At 31.3% G+C, this 14,299-nt stretch overlaps 1 protein-coding gene across 1 annotated transcript in view; it reads right to left on the minus strand.

Moving 5' to 3' along the window:
- Positions 1-14,299, minus strand: part of LOC102885755 (protocadherin-15) — a gene marked incomplete at its 3' end in the record, with an annotated part of 563,452 nt that overhangs the window by 79,543 nt on the left and 469,610 nt on the right. The window lies entirely within an intron of this gene.

Consider the following 14,299-nt stretch of genomic DNA (forward strand, 5'->3'; position numbering starts at 1 on the left):
CACCTCACTTCATCTCATCAGGTATCATCTCACATCATTACACGAAGGGTAAGTACATTACAATAAGATATTTAGAGACACAGAGATCACATTCACATAACTATTAGTACAGTATGTTGTTATAATTGTTCTATTTCATCATTTGTTATTGTTCTTAACCTCTTACTATGACTAACTTATAAATTAAACTTTATCATAGCTACATATGTATAGGGAAAAAGCATAATATATATACAGAGTTTGGTACTCTCTGTAGTTACAGGCATCCACTGGAGGGCTTAGAATATATCCTCCACAGATAAGGGGGGCTACTATATTTCCTACAGTGAACTCAAGTGATTCTTCTTCTAGTCTATTAAAATTACCTTTTAAAAATTTAAACCATCTCATAAACACTGATTAAATTCCCAATTACTTTTCATCACACACAGAAATTAAATCCAAACTCCTTACTGGGGGCTGTCAGATACCGAAAACATCTGGTGGCTGCCTATCTATATAACTTTATTTTACTCATTTCTCTTTCACTGCATTATCCTTGTTGTTATCTCACTGCCTATATCTTATGCCTGCCACACTCTTCTCTCAGATTTTTAGCTACAAAATTTACTCTCCTCTTCCTCAGGTACTCTCTAACTCGTCATTCCAATTTATTTTTCTTCAGCAACCCTCTATGAAATTATAACATATATTCTATTGGTTTACTTCTTTAATGATTGTCTCCCACATAAGAATAAAAGCTTCACATGGGTAGAGACTTTATGTGAACATGCTGAATGGTACTTGACCCAAGTTGTATTTAAATAAATTCATGGATTAGTGAATGAATAACTGTGTGTCAAAGATGCCCAGATGCTTCAATTGATATTTAAAATATATTTCAAGATTTTAGAAATATCAAATATGGGAGAAATCTTGAGAGACTATTAGAAAACTGTGGACTCAAAATAATAAAACAAATTGGCTGATTGTTTTAGGTCACCATCACAAAAAAAAACAAAAACAAAAACAAATAATTTAGGTATCCACCTAGCATAATTCATTTAATTTTATTCTTTAATTCAACTGGCCAAATTATAATGTCTCTTTCTTAGGACAGATATTTTAATTTCATGAGGTAAAATGTATTTTGTCATTTCAGGCAATGTAAAATTTCAAAAGGAGATTCTGAAATACACTTCGATCTAACATAATTTAAGGGAAGTTAGTATATAATTTCATAATATATATGGAAAGTCACATAAAAAAGACTACTTAAAAATTTTTGAAATTTTGCTCTATTTACCTAATCACTCTAAAGAGGTGTTATCAAAGAAAAAAAATATAGAAAGAATTAACCAAGACATAAACATTAATTTAATAGGAAATTAATAAAATTATCTGCAGTTTCTCTTCTTAGCAGGCAGTGGTGACAAAGATGGAGTTTCCTATCATTATTTTTATTGGAGTCTTTTGTAGGGTAAATATAAGCTCCTTCTTTGAAATTTTATGGAAAATGAGGACATGTGAGAAGCATAGCACAAAAGTTTTTTTGAAGCATCCTCATTTACCATGACAGCTATTTCTATAAATCCAGCCAACCTCATCCATTGGAGCAAGTGCTACTTCAAATTACCATAATTTTAAAAGACTAATGAGATTGTGGTACAGCAATCCTTCTTAATTTCAACTTCTACTCACCAAAACATCCTTTGATATTTTTCCTGAATTTTCAAATAAGTGATTACTCTTTTTTAGAGAAATATGTTTCTCTAAACAAAATGTTCAAAACAGAACCATGATATTACTGGAAGCTTAATCATTCAAGGGTGCTGAAAATCTTGACTCGACATCAGATATGAAATTAACCCCAAATCAGAACAAATCCCAAAGGACTTTTTGTTTGCCATTAGATAAAAAAATATTTAACTTAGTTAAAAAAAAAAAAAAAAAACTAGTAGTATAGAACTAAGTCATAAGATATTTATTTCTACATGACATATTAAAAAAGTTTTTAACTTGTACAAAATATTAGCAATTTAAATTTTTATAAATTATTTATTCCTTAACACTTACCATCTTGTTCATATGTTTTATAGTACCAGGATTAATTCTAGGTAACATTCATTTTATGTGAGATACATTCATTCATTTGTTCATTTATTTAACACATTTACTGACTGAACACTGCTGAGTTCTGAAAGTATAAAATGTACAAACTCACAGCTAAATGTGGGAGATGGAGTTCATCTCATATTCCCTCCTTCCTGATTTTCATTAACAATAATTCAACCATATTGGCATTATAAAACACCAAGCTCAAATGATACCTCTTCTGTATATATCCACCTATATACCACTCTGAGCCAATTCTTATTTTTTTTTCTTATAGTATGCATCTTTACCTGAATTTATGTTATGTATTCATTTGTTTATGGGTTTGCAGCCTATCTCTGTTCACTGACTGTGAGCTCCTATGAGCAGGTGATTTTTTTGTTTGTTTGTTTACTATTATTTAAGAAGTCAATAATAATCTGTTAAGTGAATACTTAAATATCATATGATAAATGCTTATTATATGTGTGTCCTGAGCTGCCAGGATGCACATCTCTAGGGGGAATGATTTACATAGATATAATGGGAATGGCTACGTATGTTATGCCCCTTATAGTTGAAAATGTATATTATTTGTGTTCTTATTTGGAGTAACCACAGATATATTTTTTGTGAGTGAAAGGAAGTAAAGGTGACATCAGTGAACTTTGCTTGGGGAAGAGGCATCACAAATCAGATGATAATAGAACCTGTGAAAACAAAGTTCCCAAAATGTAGAAGACTGGAGGAGTATAAATATTCTTTTAAAAATATTCCTTAGTACAGTACTAGAGAAATGAAACCTTTTATCATCATAAAACTTCTTCCTTTACTACCTTCCCTGGATTGGCTAACTGTAAAACACTGTCCTTATATTCCATATTACTTCCTAACTGTAAAACACTGTCCTTATATTCCATATTACTTCTCAGCTTCTGCCCTTATATTCCATATTATTTCCTATTATAGTTAACACATTCTGATGTTAAGCTATCCTTTAAAATAATGACATAATCCTCTGGATTGCTCTAATATATGAATCCTCATATGATCTATATTAATAGGGTATAGATGATATTTTCTTATATCAACTACATTGCACAATGTATTAAATCTTAGTTATAGAGTGTGTTGAACAAGATTGAGATTTCTGCGTAATATTTTTGGTGACTACAAGAATCATAGCTACATAGTAATTTTATGTATAGTTTAGAGGATATCTAAGAATTTACTTAACTCAGAATGTGGTTAAATGTTGGCAAGTTTTCAGTTTAAAACCCACCAATATCTGTTTATAGATACTCATCCATAGCTATTCATAGTCATCTCTAAAGATGTAGGCAATGGTAAGAATAAGATGCTTCTGTACTTATGGGCCTCATATTTGGTCAGATGGGGAAGACAAAAGGTACACAGATAAACACAATTATCTACTAACATTTCTGATAAAGCTATAAAGGATAAGCATAGGTGTACTAAATGAAGATGCTAGAACTAGAGTACAGATCTTTGGATTTATCACCAAGTGGACTTTTACCCCTCTATGTAGACACTTACATGTAAAAATCTGATGTGCTTTTAAATATGTTGATTTGTAGATATTGTAGCAATTGTGTTATATGTAAAGTCTGATCTAGTATACCATTTGAGTATTAAAATGACAAACTAAAACTTATGTGTCAAGATTTTGGACATTCTATCTTAAACTCAAGGGGATAAAAGTAGATATGTATCATTATTAAGTGACATAAACTAAAAATGACTATTTAAGATATCCAGTAAAATTTTTAGTAAAAACTTTATCAAAATATTTACATTTTAATTTGGGAGAAATTGTAAAGAACCTATTAGCATAGTGTTTTCATGAAAAAATTATTCTCAAGTTTTACAGTGTCATAGATGCTACCAGAGTTACTTCATGAGTCCAGACTTTGATATCCTAAAGTGAGAATATGAGCACTATACCAAACCAGAGGCAAAGTTAGGCATGTTTACCATCACCCTGAAAGCAAGGATGATGAAGAGTAAATATTAACTAAAATTTATGTGCCTGACATTGGCTAAGTGTTTTCATTCTTCATTAAATGCAAGCACCAATGCAGTGAAATGGTTTGTTATTTTTATATGGAAATGAGGTTTGAAGAAGTTAAGTAACTTTTTTATGTGACTTAAAGGATTATGTGTTCAATATCATTTTTCCTAGTTAAACACAAAGACCAACACTAGTGACATTAGTCAATAGCTTTAAGGGACTATAGGGATGTTTGCCAACACTAATAGCCCCTAAGAAGGACATGATTTATGATATCTATTAAATGAATAAATGAACTTTTTTGTTCATGTACTAGGCTTCTTTCCAAATACAATTTGGGATAGTTTGTGACTTATTTAAATATTGTGTGGTTTCAAAGATGTAAAAGACATGATTTCAACTTCGTAATGTCCTTTACCTACTAGATTGGACATATGTAAAACTCAGTAAATATTACTATGAGACAAGACTTCTGGAATAGTCATTTATTCAGTACATATAGAGTAATATGGTGATATTTTGATACTCTGAGTCTGACAATTTTTGTAGGTGATGGGAACATGACAGACAAAAATGATCCTGTCATGATCATCCTCACATTTTTTTTTAATGAAAAGTAGCATTTCTATATAGTAATAATGTGGGTATAATTAATGTAGCAGAATAATTGTAAATTTACATCAAGAAAATATAATCTTGAGATTTCAATTATTTTCTTTATTACTCAGTACATTTTTACTTTTGATTTCCATTCTTATAGTGAGTGTTAAACACAGTATGCTTTGACTTAATGATGGTGAGAGTGTAATTAATTACTACAGAAGGTAATTGCAGATCTGTATGAAAGATGTTCTAAACTTGCAAACATAGGGAATTTCAATGAGACTAAAATGGACCAAAATAATAAATTCTTAACATCAGGGGATATCTTGATTTAGTCATTTTTCTTAAAACATAATTACCAAGAAATTACCTACTCAGACACACGTAATTTTCTTCATGATAATGACAATCACATTATGTCAGGAAATACTAAACCTATTATTATCATTACGTACAATCATTAACTAATTTGTTTTTAAGTACACAAAGATTTGTCTTCCTAATATGGTTTCCAAAATTCTTTCTCCCAACATCTTTGAAAGCAACTAATCTGATTTATTTTATAACAGTATAATTCACCAAAGCTCCCAAATGTGAATTAGCATCAGGGAGTACTACAAAGTGGTTTGATTGTTTTTGGTATGCATAACAACTCAATCAATTTTTTAGTGGATTTACCTGGGTGCTATGGTATCCTTAAAAGAAACTAAGAAAAACCACAGGTCAAACTCTCCATGTAACCACTGAAAAGATCATGTGCTTTTTTTTCTTCCTCTCTTTCATTCTGCATTTTACACCTGAAGTAACTACTATGCCTTGACAACATAGTGAGCCAACACTCTTATAGGCAAGTTCCTTATGCCATGTGTAACTGACTTAATATAATGTCTGCACATAGTTCAGTTTCTACAGCTATTATATTAACAGCTATTAAATATCTTAAGAAATATTTACTTCAAGATTATTTACCAGTAATTTTTTGGGGAAATATGTTTTTCAATGGTAAACATAATTGAATCTCCTAAAGACATAAAATAACAACATATTTCTTCTAAAGTTTCCTCATTTAGATACATTTTTTTAAATGTATAAAGATAACAGTGGGCACACATTCAACTCCTCACTAAAATCAACTCACAAAACCAAAGGAATTTAAAAATAGAAATGAACCCGAACTAGAGCTAGTAATTAGTGATCCTGTCACCTCTGCCTTAAAACTCTCCCATTTTTCTTAAGATGAAACAAGATATCACGACACTGTCTTCATGGTCACTGGACTCCATAAGATCTGACTCAGGTTTACTCTCCAGCCGTGAAACTTATTTTTTTTCCATGTATTTTAGGGCTTAATTCTTTTGCCATGCTACTTGCATTGGAAATATCTCACCTTTCAGACTCCAGCTCTGAGTCTGCCCTTTGGAACCTTCCTTGACTTGCCAAACAAAATCAGGCTCCCTATAGTCTGGTTTTACAACACTCAAAGACTTATTTCTTAGAGCTTTTCACAAATTGTCATTTTTATTTATATGATTGATTTTTTATTAATTTCTATCTCTTTACGTTTGCAATTCTAAGGCTAGAAACATGAAAACTTTAATCTTTAATACTTAAGGCATTACCCTTAAATAATATTGGATACACACACACACATATAATAAATATTGAGGGATTTTTATTTTATTTAGACCACAGATACAGAAATTTAAGGTAAATATAATCCATAGTTCATAAAACATTGTCATCAGTGGATATGTTAGGCATATTTACTTCTCATTTCTTTAAGAATAATCTCAAATTATTTCTGCCAACAGTGTACAAGGGTTCTAATATTTTCCACATCTAATCCTCTACCATTTTTTTTTTTTTTGAGACTAGCCATCTTAACAAGATGAGATGATATCTCATTATGGTTTTGACTTGTAGTTTCCCAATGGTTAATAATGTTGAGTGTCTTTCTGTAAATATTTGTTTGCCATTTGGCAGAAATGTTAACATGGTATAGCCACTATGGAAAACAGTATGGAGGTTCCTCAAAAAATTAAAAATTGATCCATATGATCCAGTAATCTCACTTCTAGGAATTGATCCATATGATCCAGTATTCTCACTTCTAGGAATACATCCAAAATAATTGAAGTCGAGATCTCAAAGAGATATTTGCACTTCCATGTTCATTGATGCATTATTCACAACAGCCAAGATGAGAAAATAACCTAAATGTCCATCAGAGGAGAGATGGATCAAAAAATGTGGTATATCCATACAGTGGAATATTTTCCAGCCTCAAAAAGAGAATAAAATCCTGTGATTTGAGACAACACAGATAAATTTTGAGTTCATATTATACTGAGTGAAATAAGCCAGTCATAGAAGAAAAATTACTGTGTGATTCCACTTTTATATCAGGTGCTCAAAACAGTCAAACTTATATAAGCAAAAGAATAGAATTCTAGTTGCTGGGTGAAGGGAAAATGGAGAGTTGCTCTTCAAGGAATATGAAATTTTAGTTACGTTATTTCTTATCTCATTTTACAAATGTGAGAACTGAGGGACAGAGCGACTAAGTGAATTGCCCAGAGTTACAAGGCTCGTCATTAGTAGCTTTAGGAGTTGAAACTAGCCAGTCTCACTTGAGAGCCTTTACTCTTGCAGCCACTTCAAACTTTCTTGGGCTGATGAACTATATAGAGTTGCAGGTTAAAAGGTGCCATCATATACCAGACATAATTAGCACTGAGAAGAGACTATCTAAATATATACTAGTAAAAACATTTAATATTAAGAATGGAGAATCTTACAAAAAAGTCAGAAAGAAAAAAAATCTTGAAAATTAAGAAAATTAATACAGCTTCATACTTCTACAATGCCAAATATCAGAATATAGTAGAAAAGCATATGTATAGTTTTAATGGGCAGAAGTTTGAATATGAGACTCTAATAACCTGTCAAGCTGTATGTTATATGTATAAGCAAAAGAAAATTTCATATGAGTCTATATACTTTAAAAAAAGTTTTTAAGAAACGTATGAGTAAACCAAGAGATGAAACAAAAGGAAGAACTTAAAAATGTATGGGTAAGAATTTAAAAAGAATGGCATAAATCATAGATAAGCAGAAATAAGTGTAAGTAGTTCTTGTAAATATGTCCAAGAAATATAATTAAAATGTTATAATTTTTAAAGAGAATGTACAGAAGTCATTTTCAAAGAAAATGCAAGAAAATTAAACTGATAGGGTCAAAACAAAATTTGACCTACATATAAAAGTTGAACCCCAAAATAACTCAGAAACATGAAAAATAAAAGGGCAAGCAAGCTACAGGAGAATAGAGGCCAATTTACCATAAAGGATATCCATACATTTCTAATCAACAGAACTATGGTCTTTAACTTAGTTTGATTTTATTCTCCTTGCTATGTCTGTAAAAAATTCCTTTACCATTTGATTTTCTTTTCTTCATTGAATTTTTTTCACCTGAACCCTATCACTAGCAGATTTCTCTTCTATCCTCTCAGTCTCTCTGGCTCTTTCCTCTCTCCAGCTCCTGGCCCATTCTCGAAAGGGCAAGACCTAAGGATTTATTTCCAAGTTTATCTGTTATCTAATATATTTTCTCTTTTAAAAACACATATTTATTCTTATAGCTTCACCTTTTATTCCGGTGTCTCCTATTTCATTTTCTTCCCACACTCTTACTCCCATATTTTCCATCTGATCTATCCCTGGCCCTCTCAATGCAGCTGGATCATCCTGGCATGAGATTAAAGCAGCTGTGGCGACTCTGCCTCTGGTCTTCTTCAAGGCGTTGCTGACCTGTGCAAAAAAACCTCGGCCTCATCCTGCCATCTACCTCCAGCCTCTTTTCATTATTCAGTGTTACATACTACTTAGTTTAATGAAACTATAGCTCTGAGCAAGACAGAAGCTACCTGCCAGCTTTGGCACAGTGGTTCCTGGATAGATCTGGTGAGTACTACTCCTTCACTAGCCATGTTCTGACTTAGTTCTCTCTCTATATGCCTAGGGGAGGAAATTGGACAATTTCTATCATTCATAGATAGTTGCACTTAAATGTTTTTAAATCATTTATAGTTTAATTTGTCCTAATTGATCTCATTATTTTCTCCTTAAAATAGTTTTTATTTTTTTTCTACCTTATCTCTATCAACAAATATCATGAATATCTTTATCACTCCAGGTAGAAACTCTTGATTCACTTCTTATTGTGCTTTTATTCTGTCTGTGATCTTCAATTTCCTGTCCAATCACTATTAATTCTTCCATTTCAATGGCTTTTAAGTATTTCTATTTTCCCCATTTTCATTGTCCACTTTGTCTTTTTATACTTAAATGAAGGCAATAGCTTCTAACTCATCTTCTGGTTTTCAATTATTATCTCATTGAATAAGGACTGTATATCACAGGGAATTAATTGTTCTAATACGTAGATTTGATTTTCTCACTGCCCTATTTGTAAGCCGTTAGTAAGCTTCCATTTTCTATATAATAAAACGAGTTTTGTAAAACCATATCTGCCACATTTCCTGTCCTCAGATGAGTCTCTAAAGACAGCCCTAATGTATTCTTTCAAATAGCTAACATTTATTGAATCATATATAGTTCAAATTATACCACACAAATTCATGAGCATATGATGTTTTTTGACTCTGCAATTTTTAGATACATTTCGTCCTCCAGTTTGTTCTACCCTCACTTAAATGAATCCTCTACATTTTTAATAGTTGAATTGCTCTCCAGAGCAGGCTCAGACTCTACCCAGGCACATTCATTTCTCATTGTCAGAATAACTATAGCATTTCTTGGCAACTTTCATACACTCAATCATGGCTTTATCTCTGTCTCTGTCTTATCATATTCTTATTTGTGAAGTCCACAATAAGTGTTTTCTGGTTGATTATTCATTCAATAAGTGTATGAAGCATCTGTATTGTGACAGGCACATATTTGGGTGTAGCCTACTGCCTACACATAGGTATCATTTAAAGATATGGAATAATTGTGAAGTGGATAACAATAAGACCAAGAGTTACTATGGCCTTGCTTTGTGAGTTTTGTGGCCAAGAATCCAACTTGTGAGAAGCCAAAATACTCTTTCAAAAGGTCTGTTCCCATTTTCTCTGGCAAGAAGTACAAAATAAAGCACATCATTTAAACCATAAGCCATCATTTTAACCCTGGTAAGCATGGTTGTTTCTTAATTAGAAGAGAAACATTTACATCAGAAACAGTTAAATCTAATATTGATTTCAAGTAATGTTAACAATATAATTGTTCTTGAAAGAAATCTATAAGCTACAAAAAGGAAAGAAAGTGACACAGATCCTTAAAACACTTAGCTAAGCCTTTTCTAGATATTAATCATGTGTAAACTTTCTCACAAAACCTTCCCTTTTGTATTCATTTACACTTTCAAATCTAATTATAACCCATTGTCATTTTATAGATCAAGTCCCAACTGTTTCATGGTTTGCTTTCTAATTAAGTATTAGAAACCAAAGGGAATAAGTCTGGGGCTACATTGTCTCAATTTTCACAAACTGACATGCATCCTAAAGATAGTTCATGATTATTTCCATAACATAATGTGAAGGAAAAAAAGATGGAGCGGTGTACATTCCCCCCACATGCTCCAGGGTCAGCAAATATGGTTAATAAGTAGTGATCTTAAAAGTAGAGTTTCTACAACATTGCTAGCAATAACCTAAATCAATATAGCATAACAACACAAGACGGTATGCGGTGAGTGATGAAAAATAAATCTGTGCAAATATCAATGAAAAATGACACAAGACACAAATGTCATTTGTGTTAAAGTTAAAAATATTATCTTACAATATAATAGTATATTATATATACTATTGTATTAACTGAATAGTATTAACTGAATAGTATTAACTATTAGACACAAAGCAAGCAGGAAATTATGGATAAAGCCAATTGTTGCTTTCATTCTACCATATGCCCTTTGCTAATAGAGTGCCACAGAATAATTATTTGAAAGGTTAAGCATTTTGAGATCACTGTAATTACCTGGCATTATTGGGTGACATTATGACATTTTTATAAAACATAAGATATGCATCATAAAAGAGAAAAAGAAAACTGATCATCTTTTTTACTCTCCAGAGATCAACAAAAGTGCCCTTGAATGATTGAGAAGGGTGTTAAAGGCACCTATGAAAACACTTTAATTCCTCAGGTAGCTTGTCTGGACTCTGAAAAATTAGTACAGCTCTCAAAGTCTCAACAGAGGGGGAAAAAAAATCCTCATGTCTGCAATTACTGTCCCTTTATAAACATACTCTCTGAAAAAATATAGTGAGAATACTCGTTGATTTTTAAAGCCATTTACTATTGAGAACTTACAAGATCTTTTCTGTGGAGCATATTTATTTCATAAATCATCCTAGAAACCTGAAAAGAGAAGTCTTCAATGCCTAAATAAATTTTACACCACTATATGCAAAAAAGAAAGTTTGTCAAAATTGCTATTATTAAACACATTCCAATTACTGCTTTACTTCAAACAAGAATCTTAAAAATTTCTAAAAATGCATGAAATGGAAAGAATAATACAACCATGAAAAGGTAATCTTCCGTGGGTCCCTAACACTTTTTCGGAAATGAACAAAGTGTAAACTGCATTTATTTATCCTAATTTTTCCATGTCCACATGCTCACAAAGGACATTATTTTCTCAGGCATTTACCCTGCACACAAAGAGAACTCTTGTACCATGAGGTCTGACCTGTAGTTTCATAAAGAATAAACATATGCAAATAGAAATTACACTTGCAGTTTTGTGTTTTGTGAAAGTTTGGAATGAGAAGTCTCTGGTGAGAAAAAAGAAAAGGTTAGCAATTTTTAATATCCAAAATGATCAGTAATTCACTATTCATATCTCTGGTGAACTACAGAATGTCAATGCTGTCACAAAAGCAAGGTAGAAAATAAAAGTCCTAACAGCTTTAATTCAGTGGGAAAAAAATCCCTGGAAGACTTATTTTTCTCTCTCTAGAGCACTTTAGTTTTGCACAACATGCATTTTATAATTCTTAATTTATATTCAGCAACTGCTCTCTCTGGCTTTAAGACCTTACCCAGTTTCTCTATCTGATATTTCAAAAGATTTTGTTGTTGCTATTTTCTAGTTTAAAATGGATGGTTCTTACTTCTTTCAAAAGAAACAAGATGCCTCGAAAAAGAGGTAGCCAACCTCCAGAAATGAAATTAGTATTGCCGAAATGTAACAATACCTAATATAGGAAGGTGCAGACGCTGAACTAAGCAAGACATACACGTCACCCCGCTTAATTCTCACAGCCCTGTAATGGCCAAACTGAGGCTTAGAGACACTATGGAATTTTCCTAGGGTAACAAATAACTAAATTTCTGAAGAACTGGCAATTTGGCAATTCTGAAGAGCATAGAAATAACTGTTAATTTATTCATGTATTAAATTATTCAACAAATCCGAATACACTACTAAGTACCAAGCATACTGTTAGATGTGGGAATACAAACCAGAATAAGTTTTGATTCCTGACCTCAAGGATGTTACTTTTTAGTTTGGAAGAGAGACCTTTAAGTAAACATAGTGTCACCATAGATATTACAGCCCCTAGTAGCAGAAGTCCTGAACAATACAAAATTGAAACTATTATCTAACTAATAAAAATTTATAATAGGAACAAAGTAGAAAACAGTCGGCAAACTCATCCAACAAGTAACTTATTCTGTATTTATGGCACTGACATAAAATAATAAACATAAAAATCAATCATAATATTTTAAAAAAATATACAATATAATATTTATCATCTGAAAAATTTTCATGGAATTGAGCTTTTATTTCAAGTTGGTGTAGGTTTAGCTGAACTGGGACTGTGCTAATTTAAGGGACCCGATTTGCAGCAATAATTGGAGAACTCAATGCCCATTACTAGTTATACCAAAGGATTGCTACTGTTTTGAGGATTAAAACTGAGTCTGATATCAAACATATTCACTAAATTAAATAATCATGCTCAATATTTCAATTGAATGACTGGCATCCACTTTTTATCTATTGAAAAGCCAGCATTAGATATTATATGTTAAAAACTACTAGTGAGAATGCACACCTAAGAACTTTCAAAGAAATATAGAATTTGAGCCTGGTAAATTTACATAAAAGAGCTTCAGGATATAAAAACAGGGCCTTTTTTATTAATAAATAATATAACTTCTTTATAGAACAGAAAATGGACTAAGACAACTTCTCTCATGTCGGCAGAGTGATCTGAATATCAAATCAAGTACCAAGGTCGCAGGCACCAAGTATGAAGTGAGTTTGCCATCTATACTAAGACTTTCAGGTCTGTCTCATATAGCTGACCATTAGGTTTACTTTCAGTCTTTTATCATTAATACCATTAAACTTAACACTATCTTAAATTCTGCACAAATGAATATTTCTCAAAAATATGTATTTTTTAAGATGCTATGTTTGCTGACACTCATTTAGTACAATGTGTTTTAGTTTCTAAGTGCAGTTCTGTTTTTCTTATAAGATTGGAATCAGTTTTTGGAGAGCAAAAACTGGTTTGCACAATGACCATTATAGAGTTCGTGCTCAAAATATGTCTTGAATAGAACTGAATGCGTATTTCTAATTTCAAAGTATTTTGTATCTCTGGCAGTTTACTTAAAAAGCAGAAAAACCACCAATTCACATTCGCCATCTCTATTGGTGTGTCCGATGCTATGAAATTTTGCCTATCATATTTCCCAAGATGCAATAATGTTTCAAAGACATTTTAACACATGAGAAAAGAAGCTTCCGAGTAAAAGGTCATTACTTTCATGTTAACATTATTATTTTCAAGATCTTTGTCACAAAAGACTTTATATGGCTTGTCACAATTTAAGATAAAAATGTTATGACTGTCATTTGCCTTTTATTAAATAAATAACATTACATAAATACTATTTATATTAGCAATATGAAACAACTTTTAATCACTTATAAAATTCAGGTATTTTTCTACTTTCTCACTTTTCTAAAATGGTTTATTTAGTACTTTTAATATTTTTCTAGAATATATCAGCCACTGACATAGTGTGAGCTCATTGCAAATAAAAAATGTAAATTATCATTTGGTTATTGGGAGAATAAATAATTAATATTTATAAAACACTCAAGTTATTTATAAAAAGCATTTTATATAGGTATTATTATTTCTATATACTATTTTTAATACATTAAGATAACAACATTAAGAAAAATTTGCCTCAGTCTGCTACAATAGCATTTTAATTGAAAACTCTCAATCGAAAGGCAATTTGAGATATCTTAAAAGAGGTAAAATTCTGGATAATATAAGAATCTATTAAATATGTTATAAAAGCAATATTAAGATTTTAGTTTACCAAAATTAACCCATTCAATATAAGTATTAAATCATATGTTGATTTAGAGTTTGATAACAAAATAGCCACATATGAATAAAATGGAAAATACTTAAGGATAAAAACCTATCTTGAGTAAACTAAGTTTATACTATTCTAAAGAATCCAAATGATACTGAT

This window comes from Pteropus alecto, unplaced genomic scaffold (assembly GCF_000325575.1).
Source record: "Pteropus alecto unplaced genomic scaffold, ASM32557v1 scaffold306, whole genome shotgun sequence".
Taxonomy (NCBI): Eukaryota; Metazoa; Chordata; class Mammalia; order Chiroptera; family Pteropodidae; genus Pteropus; species Pteropus alecto.